Source organism: Triturus cristatus, chromosome 1_2 (genome assembly GCF_964204655.1).
Source record: "Triturus cristatus chromosome 1_2, aTriCri1.1, whole genome shotgun sequence".
In the NCBI taxonomy this organism is placed as follows: domain Eukaryota; kingdom Metazoa; phylum Chordata; class Amphibia; order Caudata; family Salamandridae; genus Triturus; species Triturus cristatus.
The window spans coordinates 33,597,244-33,612,813 of record NC_140580.1 but is presented as its reverse complement, the minus strand read 5'-3'; positions in this window follow the sequence as shown (position 1 = coordinate 33,612,813).

Genomic DNA, 15,570 nt, shown 5'->3' with positions numbered 1-15,570 from the left:
TATGGTAGGAAAATATTAATACATAAAAGAATTAGTAAGGGTAAAACATTAGAAGCATAATTTCTCTGTATTAATTACTCTTTTGTGTTTGTTTTGCTTAAGTTGACATTTGGGCCTATCGAAACATGGCGGCAGAAACCCAGTTCAGAAATGGCCACCGTCTCGTGAAGCGCGAAGTCTACTGCGCAGACTCGGATGGCTCTGTGAACTTCCTAACAACCTCTGTACACTCCGTTCCTGTCAAGGATAGGTTATTGGTGGACTGCCAAAGACCCCGGAAACTAGAAACTGGTATAAATGAACAATGGACTCTTAGAACTAGAAGTCGAAACTTTGCAACAATCAGTATTGGATCATCACTGGAAACGTATCAGCAAAATCCATGTGAATCTGGACTGTCCAAAAATCGGACGTTTGCCCCCGACCAATCGAAATCTTTCTCCGCCCAAAAATGTTTCATGTTATCCCAAATTTTATTATAAAAGAGTCGTAGAATAGGGAGGGGCAGAGGCTAAGCTATTCTATCTACATTCGGCGGTTACTATGACTGCACACCCTCTTTGACCCCCCAGGCGATGACTGATGCTGGCACGACTTCTGGTCCTTTGACGATCTTTGGGACTGCAACGTGCTGAGCAAAGGACTTTCGGACTCTGAGATCTGGCCTGCCTTTTGGAAACTTTAACGACAAAATTCGGTTATGCAGAGCCAATGAATGAGAGAAAACCCAGATAGCCAGAATAGGTAAATATGGTGTTCTGTGATTTAAATAAATGAATTGATCTGGAAATTCTAAACTTTTGAAGAGACAAATGCTAATATGAAAATTTAGATAAAACAAATATTGATTAACAGAAATTATGAGTTTGTGGTTCTTCGTTAAAAAGAATATAGGATTCTGAGTCTTAAAATGTGTTTAGGCTGGTTCTAAATCATCATCAACTAATCCAACTAATTGGTCCGATCGACCAAGTGGGCGGAGTGCCTTGATGTTTAGGATTAGGAATCTATAGGTGGCGAATGTTAATGTATATGATGTAAATTAACTTTTCTTTCCCTATAGGTTATAAGGTATCCCCACCCACATGTCCAGCGCATCTTTCCCCCCTCCTGTGTGCAGACCTGTGAAAGAGAACATGCGAGTGTTGGTGTTATGAGCCCCACCAATGAATGCATGTGTGAATGAGTTAGTGTGACGGCGGGTCTGCGACGCAGGGAGGATAGTTGTGCTCTCTCTTTTTCCCCGGTGGTTTTTGCGCTGGATCAGGTGTATCACCGAGGAGAAGCTGGAGAGACATACAGGTGGTCAAACAGGCACAGTTATCACATGTGTAATAGTAGAAAGTACAATACAGTACAGTTGTACCACCGAGGATATAACATTCTATAAGCATAGCATTATAGGAGATTGAGACAATTTTCACGGTGGGTCATATGTGAAGGAAAAGGCGTCTATGGACTTCCATATCATCATCATCAAATTCTTTATTCGATTGTTACATCATGAAAGAATACTATGTCAAAATTAAAAGGAAAAAAAAGAAAAACAAAGACCATGTGCTGAAACAAGGAAAAACCAAAAGCACAAAAGCTTAAAATCCTAAAAGAGCATTTCATAACTTGGTCCAGCCCGTTAAGACTCTTCTTAAAAGAAATTAAATAAACATAGCCATCTTTCCTTACATCATAAAACAACAATACAGAAGGAAGAAACAACTAAGTTAAACGAGCAACAGGAGATCAAAAATAAAAGGTGCTGAAGGGGATGCCTACTTGACAATTAATCTGCGAATAGCCCAGGACCAGCTCAGAAATTTGGCCATTGCAATGACTATATCCTCTTGTGTATTTGTACTTAGGATGCGAAGTGCTATCCATACTTCCATAGTTTCCTGTGTGATTTACGCAAGGGAGAGGCTTGAAGTGCGACGTTGTCAGCCCCTCTAAGAAAAGAGGTGAGTGGAGTTTTTCCACTTATTCAGTACAATTTTACAGACTAAAGTGAGCATAAGATCTAACAATCAACGGGAAAATATATTTCCCCCCATTTTGTTTTTTGAACTTCTATTATAAGAGCGGTAAATAATGCCATTGTTGGCTTAAAAAATCGGAAGTCTCCCCACTGAATTGGGTCTATTGGCAAGTTAAGGTACCTCCCAAACATCAAAACTCAGAAATACAATCTATTAAATAATTAAACTTAATTAAAGTGACCCAATCAATAATTGAGTTCTAGATTAAAGATAAACTGGCACATGCAGCAAGCTATTTGGCGATCGCAAATTTAGCGAATCGCAAAAAAAAAGCTGTTTGCGATTGCAAAATAGTCCTTTGCAATGCACCAAGCCAAAATAGCGAAATCGCAAAAATAAGGAATCGCAAAATAGCGAGACCTGGAATTAGCGAATTCTTATTAGCGATTCGCAAAATAGGAGTCGCAAAGCTATGCACCATAATTCGCAAATAGCGATTCCCAACAAATTCGTAAATTAGCGCTCGCAAATTACCAAACTTTACAGTCAGGTGGTAAACAGGTGAAAACAATCTCCAAAGGTGTAGCACATCAGCAAAGTATTTAAACAGGCCCAGGAGGACTCTGAATGTTTCACAATAGCAGCGCTCTATGTCATGGCGAGGAGGATGTGGCTCCAAGCAGCAGCACAGAGAAGAAGGTGAATACAGGAGCACATTTTCAGAGTGCGCATCACATTGTTGGGTCAGACTGAAGAGGACATCTATGACAAGTACAGGCTAAATGCTGCCATGATCCTTGATCTGATTGCAGAATTGGACCCCTACTGCAGCGCCAGACTCACAGGACACATGCCATTATCACACATGTGCAGTTCCTATGTTCCCTGTGATTGAGCAGGTAAAGCAAAATTTTGTATACCTCCTCTATTTTGCATGAAATTTAAATACGTAATCATTCTAAATATTAACTTGCACTAATTTGTGTAAAGTAGTATAACTAATCAACATTTGCACCTTAATAAACACGAGATACACGTGAGACTAAAAGGCTAATTGCATTGCAAATAATTAAATGATTAACTGTGATACGCAAACTAACTTTAGAATGTGATGAAATAGAGAATTGCATGATTCATGTTGCTTTTGTGATGGTTTGTGCTTCCAGTGCTGCAGAATGGTGAGTATTATTGCTTTAAATGTTGCTACAAGCTAGGAAAATACTAATATATATTGGGATTAGTGCGGGTTTAAACATTAAAATATTCATTTCTATATATTAATTACTGTTATGTTTGTTTTTGCTTAAGTTGGCATTTGGGCCTACTAGGCCTCGGTACTTAAAATGGAGTTCGGAAGTGGCCACCGTCATGTGAGCGCGATGTCTACTGCGCAGACTCGGATGGCTCTGGAGATCTCCGACGAGAACCCATATGTTCCTTGTCAAGGATAGGAACATGGAGGACTGCCAAGATGAAGACTAGTGTGAATGACCGAGGGGACAATGAAAGACCTGTACAAGAAAGCTTACATGTTGTTACTTCGGAACTTTTGCCTGTGAAATTAAGAATACAATTGAGAAATGTCATGCCCGGTCTCATGGGAAACAGGCAAACCTGGGAACATTCAAGAGAACATTTTCTACCCCTAAATTGTTGCGCATTGTCCTAAAAGTAAGGAGAAAAAGAGTTTAAAAGAAAGGGATTGTGAAGAGGGGGTTGCTGTTGGTGTGGAGGATTGATTTGCTGGGTTGTTGGTTCGATCGCCCGGTCCTTTGGCTGAATCTTGTGGACTGCGTCGAGCTGAAGGAGATTTCCTAGATGTTCCTGGGTTTCTTTGATTATAAAAGGACGATTCCATCTGAAGGGATTTTGATTATTGCTGTGGGCTGACGGGTTCTTCTGGAGGTGGTCACCAATGTTCAAAACTTAGGTACATATACATTTTATGTCAATTTATGTTAAATATCAAAGATTGGAAATCGCTCAATAAAGAAATTATTTGAACTGTAATCCTGAATATGCCAACAGAGTGATCTAATTAGATAAACTAAACTTTGATTAATAAGAAACGAGTTTGTGATTCTTTAATAAGGTATTGAAAGTTAACCGAAAGGTTCTGAAGCTTTAAATGTGTTTTAGCTGGTTCTAAATCACCATCAACCAGTCCAACTAATTGGTCCATCGACCAAGTGGTGGAGTGCCTTGATGTTAAAGTTAGGATTCTATAGGTACTGATGTATATAATGTATAAAATGTAAATAAATTACTCCAGATAGGTAACAAGGTACCCCCATATGTCCAGCGCTTCTTTTCCTCCTGTGTGCAGATTCGAGTGAGACGTATGAGTGTTGGTGTTATGGGCCCCACCAATGAATGTATGTATGAATGAGTAAGTGTGATGATGAGTCTGTGACATAGGGAGGATAGGTAAATTTGCCCTTTACCGCTGGAGCACCTGCACCTACTAGCGTCGGGCGGCTTCCAGGACGTAGTAGGTGTAGCTGGAGGTGTGTCACAAAGTTCCCTGTCACGTTTCTTCAATGCATTCCTGCAGGCCATGTTGACAAGGATATACCACCACATAAGCTTCCCCGCAACCCCACAAGATTTGCTTAGGACTAAACGTGACTTCTATCAGGTTGCTCGGTTTCCCCATGTAATAAGATGCAAAGATGGAACTCATGTTGCAGTTTGTCCACCAGCAGTGAATTAGTACATCTTCAGGAACCGCAAATCATATCATTCCCTGAATGTCCAAGTAGTCTGCAATGCAAAAAATATCATCACTGACATTGTGGCATAATACCCTGGCAGCACACGACTCCTACATCTTTAGACACAGTGGCATACACACTTGTCTCCTAGGGGTGAATTTGGAGAAGGACGTCTGCTTGGTAAAAACATGTTACATTTAGCCCAGAGTATGGATAGTAGAACTATACAATCAGCATCGGTAAAAGATACAAAAACAATTTCAAAAGCGTATAGGCATTAAAATTTCAAGGCATGCATACAAAATTAACAATACAATATATCAGGTATTCAAATTATGCTAGTTAAGCAGCATACCAAATATTGGAGGAATCTAAAAGCGCTAAGCTTGTAAGAAGAGTACTTATCTTTGTGAGCAGCAGCAACAAAGAAGGAAGATGGCTGGTCATGGGGGACTTTATAGCACATTGGAATGTTCATTAAAGTTCTTTATTTTTCAATTGTTGCTGCTGAGCTGTGGCAATAAAGGAGATTTGCATAATATAAGCCCCAGTGTCCTTAATAAAATCCAGATTTTCTGCCCAGCAGGCTGTGAAAAATCTAAATTGTTCTGATACTATGGCCCAATGGACATGCATATCTGTCACTTACCGTTTCCTTATTCCCCTGTAGGTGACAGCACATACACCATGCGCAACTACATCCTGACACCATACCTCAACCCAACAACCCCAAGTGAGCAGCGATACAATGCAGCACACATTGCAACCCGAAACGTAATAGAGCGCACTTTTGGACAGCTGAAAAGTCGGTTTCGCTGCCTCCACAAGACAGGCGGGGCATTGCAGTACCAACCAGACCCCTTCTGCCGAATTGTGGCCACATGTGCCATGTTGCTCAACATCGCAACTAGGAGAGGCATACCCCGAGAACAGTCAGACAGCAAGCCTGAGGAGGACCTCCAACCTGGCCCACAACTACGAGCAGCAGCTGGGGCAAGCTTAGCAGAAGGGAGAAGGATACGTGCAGAAATTACACAGCATTGTTTCTGAGGTGGGTAATGATGAGACACACAACACAGCATGTTTTAAGACTACTGCATGTATTTTCAGTTAACAATGTAGTTGTGTTAAAGCACACATACCAGGTGCGACTTTGCACCGTGAGTGATGACAAAATAAATAAGGAAGACATAATGATTAGACTTGTATGTCAGTCACTACTTCTGCATTGTCAATGGTTAAATCACCATCTGTGAGTCAGTCTGCCAACACAACACTATTTCTTCCATCCACGCACTCCCAAACACCTATCAGTGGCCTCATTCGCCTCCCTCACTGATGCATCTGAAGGTGTGGTACTCCAAATGGTGCGCCTCCTGCATGTTGTTGCTGGCACCAACAGACTACTGAGGCTGGACGCCTCCTCACACTCCCCTCCCCCTGTTGCATTGCTGCCCCCCAGCAGTATCAGTCTGTAGTTGCTCCACCGCATTTGTCATCTGGACCAGTGCTCTAGCCACATCCCCACAACAATGGCTCATTTCGACCTGCATGGCCACAGACCGACAGGACAGCAGAGCTGTGTTGTTGCTCAGGCGGTTGTTGGACCTTGTATAGCCATCTAGACGCACTAATAGTTGCCGATGCCTTTTTCTTTGGGACACCTGGTTCTCCTGCATCACCATGCATAGCTCCTGCATGGCCTCATTGTACTACTATTGCCACCCACCACTGCAGTTGTCAGCTCCTTCACACAGTCCCTCATTTCAGGCATGTTGTTCGCCATTTTGCTAAGTTGTGCCTGCATTGATCTCATATGTTTTGCCTGCAGGCGCTGCACCCTCAGCATCTGGCTCTCCAGCCCACCCCAGACACTCAGACTTGCGTCCTCTTGCAATGACATCTGTGCCCTGGACCTGCGCCGCCTGTACTGGTTTGTGCTGTGCCGGACCTGTGACTGTGGTCTTGTGGGGGCTGTACCTCCAGGCTGGGTTGTCAGGGGTTCTGGCTCACTCACTTCCTCAAGTTCCATGACCGGAAGTGGTGGTACTGGGGACCTGCGTCTCGTGGGTGCTGGAACTGTGGTCTGTGGGGCAACAGGTGTTTCCACATCTGCCTCAGCCAGAGTCTCCTGTGTGTCTCCGCCTTTGGTCTCATCCGTCTCCTCTGCTGCTGCATCTGTGATGTTAAACAGAGCAATTTGTATTTAGTTTCAAATGTATGTAGTGTCACATTCAGCTTGATTGTTTTTGATATTAAATGACTATCTGACACACAGTGTTCATGTGATTTACTACCTTGTTGTGATTGCCTACCAACTTGCCTTCCCAGCCTGTTACTCCCATAATGCATTTTGGTGTTGCAAGTAAAATGTGGAATGGAGTTTTTTTCTGAACTCTAGGGCTGAACTTACGTGATGTTCTTACATTTGTAATCAGCCTAAATTGGACATTAGCATGCATCTTACCTTGTGAAGTACTGGCCCCTGCTGACGTGTCCAACTGCCTCACTCCCACGATAGCTTCAGGCTGGAGTATGGACTCTACTAGGTCCTCCAGAGGTGAATTCCCAGGCTGTGTTGCAGGTCCACCTCCTGTCTTCTTTGACTCCTTGAGCCTCTCCGCAATCCTTTCCTTGGCACGACTGCGCAGGTCATGCTACCTTTTTTTCAAGTTGTCAATTTGGCAGTCGGCGACCCCCACTGCGTTTACTTTAGCCTGTATCCTGAGCCAGATCTTTCTCTTCTCAGACTCAGGGACCTGGAGAGATAGTATCCCAAAGACCTTGTCGTGGCTCCTCACGACCTCCTCAATGAGGATTTCGATCTTCTTTTTGCTAAATTTCAGTTTGCGTTTTCTGGTAGCTGCTTTCTTCCCTGCTGCTCCTAATTCCATCTTTTTCTCACAGGACAGTTTTTCCAATCCAAAGTTTGAAAACGTCTGCTGTGCTCCTGCACTCAGCCTCCTCCTCTGACTCTCTCAGTGCACTGGATTCAGCATGGGATGCATCACTTCCTGATTGTGATGTCATCAATCTGCTCCAAAAGCGACACACAATTAGCGATTTCGCTAATAGCAATTTCACTATTTGCGAGGTCGCAGATAGCGATTTCTCCATTAGCGATTCGGTAATATGGCCTCGCAATTTGCAATAGCAAATATTACCGATTCGCTAATTTTTAGCGAATTTTTTTAATGAATTGGATTTTGCAAGTCCTTAATACCGATTCCTTAAAAATCGCTATTAAGGAATCGCTAAAAGTGAGTGTGATGCATGTGCATCAAAGGGTTTTATAAAAAAATTATAAATCAGCAGTACAGAGTAATTGTCATGAAGGCTGTCAAATGCAGAGTATGTAGAAATCAGAAATTATTCTAAGCCTCAATGGGCAGCAAAATTAGAAAACATTTGAACAGCATCCCATGCCAAACAGGAAAGTCTTCTGGCACCCACCCTAAATCAAGGTTTTTAAAATACAATTCTTGCAAAGAAGATGTGAACTTTTGCAGAATCATCGTGGGGTGAGTGAATGTATCATTTCTTCAGCAAATGAGAGCATATTAAAAATAAACATCACATTACCATAACACCTAAGTAGTAACCAACTATATCAACAATTATTCAATATCCTCCATCCTAATGTCATCCCAAGATATTCAAAGAGAACAAGATACATTTAAAGTAACATGTTATGTGAATGAATAGGTCTCAGTGAAGAAACAGAATACATGGAAACATGTTGCAAGCTACATCCGAGCTAGAGAAAGTTAATTGTGAACTGAACAATAACAGTGGAAATATCCTAATATATTTCAGCTTGACTGTGTGCTGTGGAACTTGTGGGAGAGGATGGATGCAGGACGGGAAAAACAAAATGAATGGCAGAAATGACTTCCATCTTAGTCAAGATGCGTTTTAGTAAAAAATGTGACGTAATTAACATACATTAGAAAAACACACCTGTATACATCATAAAAAAAGTATTTTAAAAGTAATCATATTATATCAGTCAACACATATGAAAACGTGCGTAAATGCATACTACATATTGTTAATGATGCACAAAAATACAAACCCATAAAAATCTCTTAAACCTCTATGAGACAAAGCTGGCCAAACCTCACTCCAAGAAACAGTGTGTTGAATGTTATTACAAGACATGGAGGCACCTATTATGCAGTCTTTTCTTGCTTTATTGTTACAGCAGCCAAGCAAGAACTACATTTCCTATCAAACAAAAGAGAAAAAAACGACAGAATGATATCACAATGAAAACACCAATTGGAAATCGAGTAAACTAACAATTATGTTGACTGCGAAAAACAAGTCCTCTTTGCTTACTGCTTGCAGTCAAGATAAGTACTTTATTTGCCTTTTCTAAAATATTATACAGTTGTGTTTATGAGTATCTTATTGTTTCCATATTAAATAAATTGTTTCTCTTACTGTTCGGCTCGCGGGCTTGCTATGTTTTTTTCCCCGGTACTTCTTTGCCGATACATGAGGCCTCCTGTCAGCTGTTCAGGGTTTCCCTCTGCAGCTTTTTCAGCTGTTTTCTTGTTGGCGCTTTCGCTTCACATGTCTTTTGTGTTTCCACTCGGTCTGGTGTTCTACTCACAGAGCTTGTATTTTGAGACCACCCCATGGTTTGGCATTCGTTGTTTCGCTGCATCTCAGTCTCTGTGAATTTGCCTTCCTCAGCAACTCCCTTTGGTTTATACACGCCCCCTTTTTCTATAGCTTGGTTGTAACCCTTTTTTTCTGATCTTCTCTTTATTATAAGAAATATTAATTTTGGTGTCAGTTTACCATGTCTGAAAGAGAAGATCCCCAACAACTTAAGGCTAATTTTAAGTCTTGTTTTTAAAGACTCAATTCAACAGGCTGTTTCAGTCTGTATGTTGGATGTTTCTAAAACATTAGAAGCCTCTTTATCAAAAAATTTTGTTTCTTCTAATGAATGCTCTTCTTGCGAGAGTAAGAAAAGAGCAGCGACCTCTGGGTCCTCTAAAGGTGTTTCAATAAAATGTGGTCCTTCCACCCGAGAGGTTTCAAAATCGAGGCCTCCCTCATCCCCCCTTATTATTTCCCATTTAAAAGACACTGACTAGGATGACGATGGTGTGTTGGATGACATAGATATTATTGATGGATCTACTGATCCTAATCTTTATGGGCCTCCGGAGAAAAAGAATAACATTTCTCCTCTTGACAGTGGAGTGTCTCACCCTGTGTCATGATTTAGTGGATCGCCTCTGTAAACCCATGTTAAACCCCTCATTTATTCACCACCCTAATTCAATCGAGTGGTTCCCTGCTGACTAAATGGCAGAGAATGTATCTTTTTATTTGCGCAGTGCCCAAGATAAATCTACCAGGAATAAATTTAAATCTGAGTGTCCCCGACATTCCTTCCCATATAATATCAGTGCTACACCTATTATTGATCCCAATATGCAGATGTTTTTCACCAAGTTCGGCAAGGGTCCTAAAAAAGGAGTGGATAGAGCCTGGTGTAACTGCCAGGATAGAACGCTGGATTTGATGGACCCTCTCACCTGAATTCTAGATTTGGCAGAGGAGGACAAGATGGATAATACTCTCATTGATCCTGATACTCTCTCCAATTGGACCCAGCAGGCTATTTGCATCCCAGCTAAAGCAGATATGCATATTTCTTTGGAAAGAAGAAAAATCCTGTTATTAAAGATTGACCCTCAGCTAGTTTCTCATGCCTCTAAAGAGGAAGGTTCTTCTGCCAAGGGATTGTTATTCTGTGACTCTTTTCTCAAGGAGTTTGGCAAATATGTTTCTACCTTTGCCACCATGAACAAGGCTCAGATGTCTCTCAAAAATATTTTTTCTCCTTTGGCTTTTGCCAGGGCCGGTAAAGGTCAGAGTCGCTCCGGCTGAGGCTCCTTGAACCAACAAGGTCAATCTGACTCTTATTCCAGATATAAGCCTCAATTTTCACCTGCCGTGCCAGAGGTTACCGGTCCAGAGGCTACAGGAACAAAGGAGAACAGTATTCTGGTAGGTGCCTCCAGTTCTGGCCTTCCTCCCGTAGGAGGCAGTCTGGGTTTATTCCTTAATTCATGGTTTTCTCTCACCACAGATTCCTGAGTAATCCAATCAGGTCTGGGGTACCTTGTAGAGTTTTACCAACCTCCGGCTCAACATCATCTCCCTCTCCGTCTCTGTTTCTCTCAAGAGCAAAACAACCTCATGTACAACAAAATTAAGTGTCTTCTCTCCAAACAGGCTATGGAAGAGATCTCCTTCGATCCATCAGAATTCCTTAGCACCATTTTTCTCATGCAGAAAAAGAACAAGAAATTTAATTTAGTCCAAAATTTAAGAACTTTCAACAACTTTGTAGTGTATAATCACTTCAAAATGGAAACCATATTACATCTCAGAGATATTCTCATTCAAAACGATTGGCTGGTCAGACTTGATCTTTAGGATGCTTATCTTACTGTCCCTATTCATCCTTCTCACATAAAATATATCCAATTTCAATGGGGAAAATATTTTTTTCGCTACAAAGTACTTCCCTTCGCCTGTCTTCAGCCCCTTGTTGTTTCACTAGGATTCACAGACTGGCGGTAGCCTTTCTCAAGCTCAAGGTATTGATCTTATTTTTTATCTCGATGATTTTCTCATCATGGCCCAGGAGAAGAATCTTCTTCTTAGTCCTTTACACTTTTGTCAGAACCTCCTGTTTTGTTTAGGTTTTCGTATAAACATACAAAAGTTGGCCTTGATCCTGACTCGACAATTGGAATTCCTCGGTTTCCTGATCAACACTTCCCACTTTATTCTTCAACTTCTTCCACACAAGGTATCTGTCATAAAGAAGGAAAACGTCATTCTCTAACTCTTCCTTAGATCTCCCCCAGGTCTTTGGCCTAATTGGTAGGCCTTCTAGCCTCTTAAATTCAAGCTTTTTTCCAGGTCCTCTTCATTACCTGGCTCGTCAATGATTAAAGATTTATCATCTTCGCAGAGACTTAGCCTATTCAGATCCCATTTCTTTGGATCAAGAGTACAAACAGGAGCTTCTTTGCTGGCTTCAATACTTAGATGTCTGGAACAGAAGAACTATTTTCTCAGCCACCCAGATCATGCATTAGAATCTGATGCAAGTCAAACAGGTTGGGTCGTAAGATGTGGTCAGTTCTCAACTGGAGGTATATGGTCTCTGAAGGAGTCATTCTTACATATCCACAGTTTAGAGATACTTGCAAGTTCCTTTGCCACATAGTCATTTACCAAAGAAAGAGAAAGTTGCACCATCCTTGTTCGCATGGACACTCTGACTGCTGTTAGATGTATGAATCAACTCGTTAGGACAAAACCCTAGGTTCTAGCGGATCTTGACAAACATCTTTGGGATCACTGCCTTCAACACAATCTTTCAGTGCAAGCTGTTTATCTACCTGGGAAGTTAAACATAATGACAGACTGGTATTACAAACACCTTCAGGATTCCAGCGATTGGCAGATGCACCCTTCAGTATTCTATCGCCCTTCTTCCATCTTCGGCAGAATGCCGATAGATCTCTTTGCTTCTCGCTTCAACCCCCAGATTTCTTCTTTTTTTCAGCTGAAGGCCAGATCCTCAAGCCCTGGCTATGGATGCTTTTCTCCAAACTTGGCTACATACTCTTCTTTATATGCTTTTCCTCCTTTTCTGGATGAGTTCTGGCTCAAGCTAGCAGACAGCAATCTTCTCTGGTTCTAATAACTCTATTTTGGCAAGCCCAACTCTGGTATCCCACTCTGTTGGAGGTGGGCACAGACTTTCCAGTTTGGATTCTTCCATTTCCCGATCTACTGCTCAATCCTCTGGGTCAACCACACAACATGATTTTAGAGGGCTCCCTTGTTCTAATTGCTTGGAGGTTTTCGGGTCATTCTGGAGAACCTCAGGAATTTGGGAGAAGCTATCCGGCTCATTTAGCAGTTGTGGGCTCTTGGCACATAAAAAATTTACAGATCAGCCTGGCTTGCCTGGTGTATTGACAGGAACGGAGATCTCTTTTCAGCTGATGTCACATTAAACGCTCATTTCTTAGCTTCTTTAGCCTCTCAAGTTAAGGCATACCGCACTATCAATACATACAAATTGACTATTTCAGACGAGCACCATTGAGTGTATGGCAGACCCATTGGTGAACATCTCTTATTTTGTCATCTGTAAAAGGGAGTAAGACATATTAAACCTTCAGTTCTCAAGCACAATACAATGTGGGATGTCAATTTGGTGCTCAAATTGTTTATTTCATGGCAGGATACTGTTTCGCTCTCTTTCAAATAACTCTCTGCCAAACTTACTATGCTTCTATGTCTAATTTCTTTGAAACGTGTTTCAGATTTGAAAGCTTTGGATATGTCTTCTTTTCATTATTCTTCTCTCAGTGTCTCCTTTCAAGTTCACAGATGTACCAAAACCACTTTATCTACAATTCATTATCCCTTTTTCCTTCTCAACCCAAATTGAATGTTAGAAACTGTTAAAAAAAAAAATTATGGTTCGTACTGCAGATTTGAGATCCTTCTCTTCTTCTCAATTACTCATTTTCTATAAAAGACCTCATAAGCCTGTTTCTTCCCCCACCCTTGCCCACTGGGTCAAATGGATTATGTCCCTAGCTGGTATTAATATTGACTCTTTTGGCACCCATTCAGCGAGAGGAGCCATGGTTTCTCGGGCTGGGGCTTCTTTACATGATATTCTCAAATCTGCAGATTGGTCAAATGTGAATACTTTTAGAACTTTTTATTGAAAACCTATTGCTCATGTTTCTGATTCTGTTATTGCACTGCTTTGAACATGCATAATAGGAGCCTCCGTGTCCTGTAATAAAATTGAGATTTTCCTAGCCTTGATGTCAGAAAAGCTAGATTTTATTAAAGACACGGAAGCAGTATTATCCCACCACTATATTTTAATCCTCCCTGCTGTTATTCTTTTGCAGTGCCAGCTCCGTCCACCAGCACTTCCTCTTAATCTGGATGGGACAGTTTCTCTCATACAGGATTCAGAATGTCTTTATGGATTTCTATCCCTGTATGGTTTGCATGGTCCTCATATATACACGGACTGTTTCATGGACGTTTTCTTCATGTCATTGACCTGTTATTCTGTCCTTGTGTTTATATCCTTACCTCTTTAACTTTTTGCTTCAAGAAAAAAGGACTTGTTGTTTGCAATCAACATAATTATTAGGTTACTCGACGTCCGATTGGTGTTTCCATTGTGATGTCATCCTGTAGTTTTTTTCTTTTTTGTTTGATGGGAAACGTAGTTCTTGCTTGGCTGCTATACAAATAAAGCAAGAAAAGACTGCATAATACTAGCCTCAGTGTCTTTAATAAATGTAGCCTTTCAGACACCAAGGCTAGGAAACTATCAACTCTGGTTCAATCCTGTCAAGATTAGAACTCATGTCCAATGCTTTGCTAGATAGGCTATTTGGAACACCCTAAAGTCTGCTAGGCTTACCCCTCCTAGGTTTTTTTTCTAGTCTCATTTTCCTGATGCTAATCCTTGCCTTCTTCCCGCACCAGAGGAATTTGGTGAGAATGATATCGATTCTCCGGTGGAAATCGTCTGTGAGTAGAAGTGGAAGCATGCTTATTAGGTAGTTAATCATTGGGGTGATCATCATTTTGATGGTTTCTATTCTTCCCCACCAAGTTATGAATTTTGGGGACCAGGAGTCCAGATGTTTCTTAATTTTTCAAATAGTAGCGTCTTCTCATTGTAGAGTAGAGTGTTAATTAGGTCACTATCAAAATATATTCCCAGGTATTTGATGTGTCCCCAGCGGCCAACTATATACCAGTATGGCTGCAGGTGGAGAAAGCCATTCTGAACAACCTGAGTCCTCTGGCCCTACTGATGGCTAACTCATATCGCCACTCATCCAAACCTATCTTTAAAAACACAAAAATCGCACTCCTTAAAGTAGACAAGAAAATGGAGACTAGCATCAAAGGGTCTAAGACGGAATCACTGTGGGCGAACAGCAAGATTAAGTACAAAGGGAAAAGCCTAAACTTCAATACATGGATAAAGAAAGGTATCTGTTACCCAAACCAACTCGAGAAGGGGGAATACCCCATTACCTTCTCTGACCTCAAAGCAAGACACCACCTAAAAAGACATCGATCTCTATAGGTTTCTGAAAATAAGATCAGCCTTATCAAAGAGGAAACTAGATATCGCCCAACCGACAAACTTCCAAAATGTATCAAACATTAACAAAAAAGGACACCAAGTCTCACACCTCTACAAGCTATTACGCCCCAAAACCAGCAAACTGAATGAAAAAACAATAGCCTACTGGGATAAACAATCCAACACTCCACTCAATGAACAGGAATGGGCAACACTGTGGTCCTCGTCCTCGTTCAATAAGATCACCCTAGCTCTAGCACAAACTAAATTATGGCTGCTTCACAAAGCATTTTGGAACCCCGCCACGAACGGAACAAGCTAGGCCTCAGGGAGGACCCACTCTGTTGGAACTGTAACAAAGAGAATGGGGACCTAGCACACCTAGTCTTTCAATGCCCAACACTCAAGGAATTCTGGGGGAAAGTCTTTGATTTCATCAATAATGTGTTTAACTGCAACATAGCGAGGGAATTCGCCTCCCTTACCTCGGCTTTTCTATGCAAAAATTTGAGATCTGAGCAGGATAAGGACCTAATGGACCTGTTAATAGCAGCAGCTGTTAAAATGGTACTAACCAACTGGAAAGACACAAGCAAAACTAGCTACAAAGGATGGATCAACTGGGTTACACATCTCAGAGGAGCGGACAACCGGGCGCTACAGTACTCACCATGGAAAGCGTCAACGAGGGGGA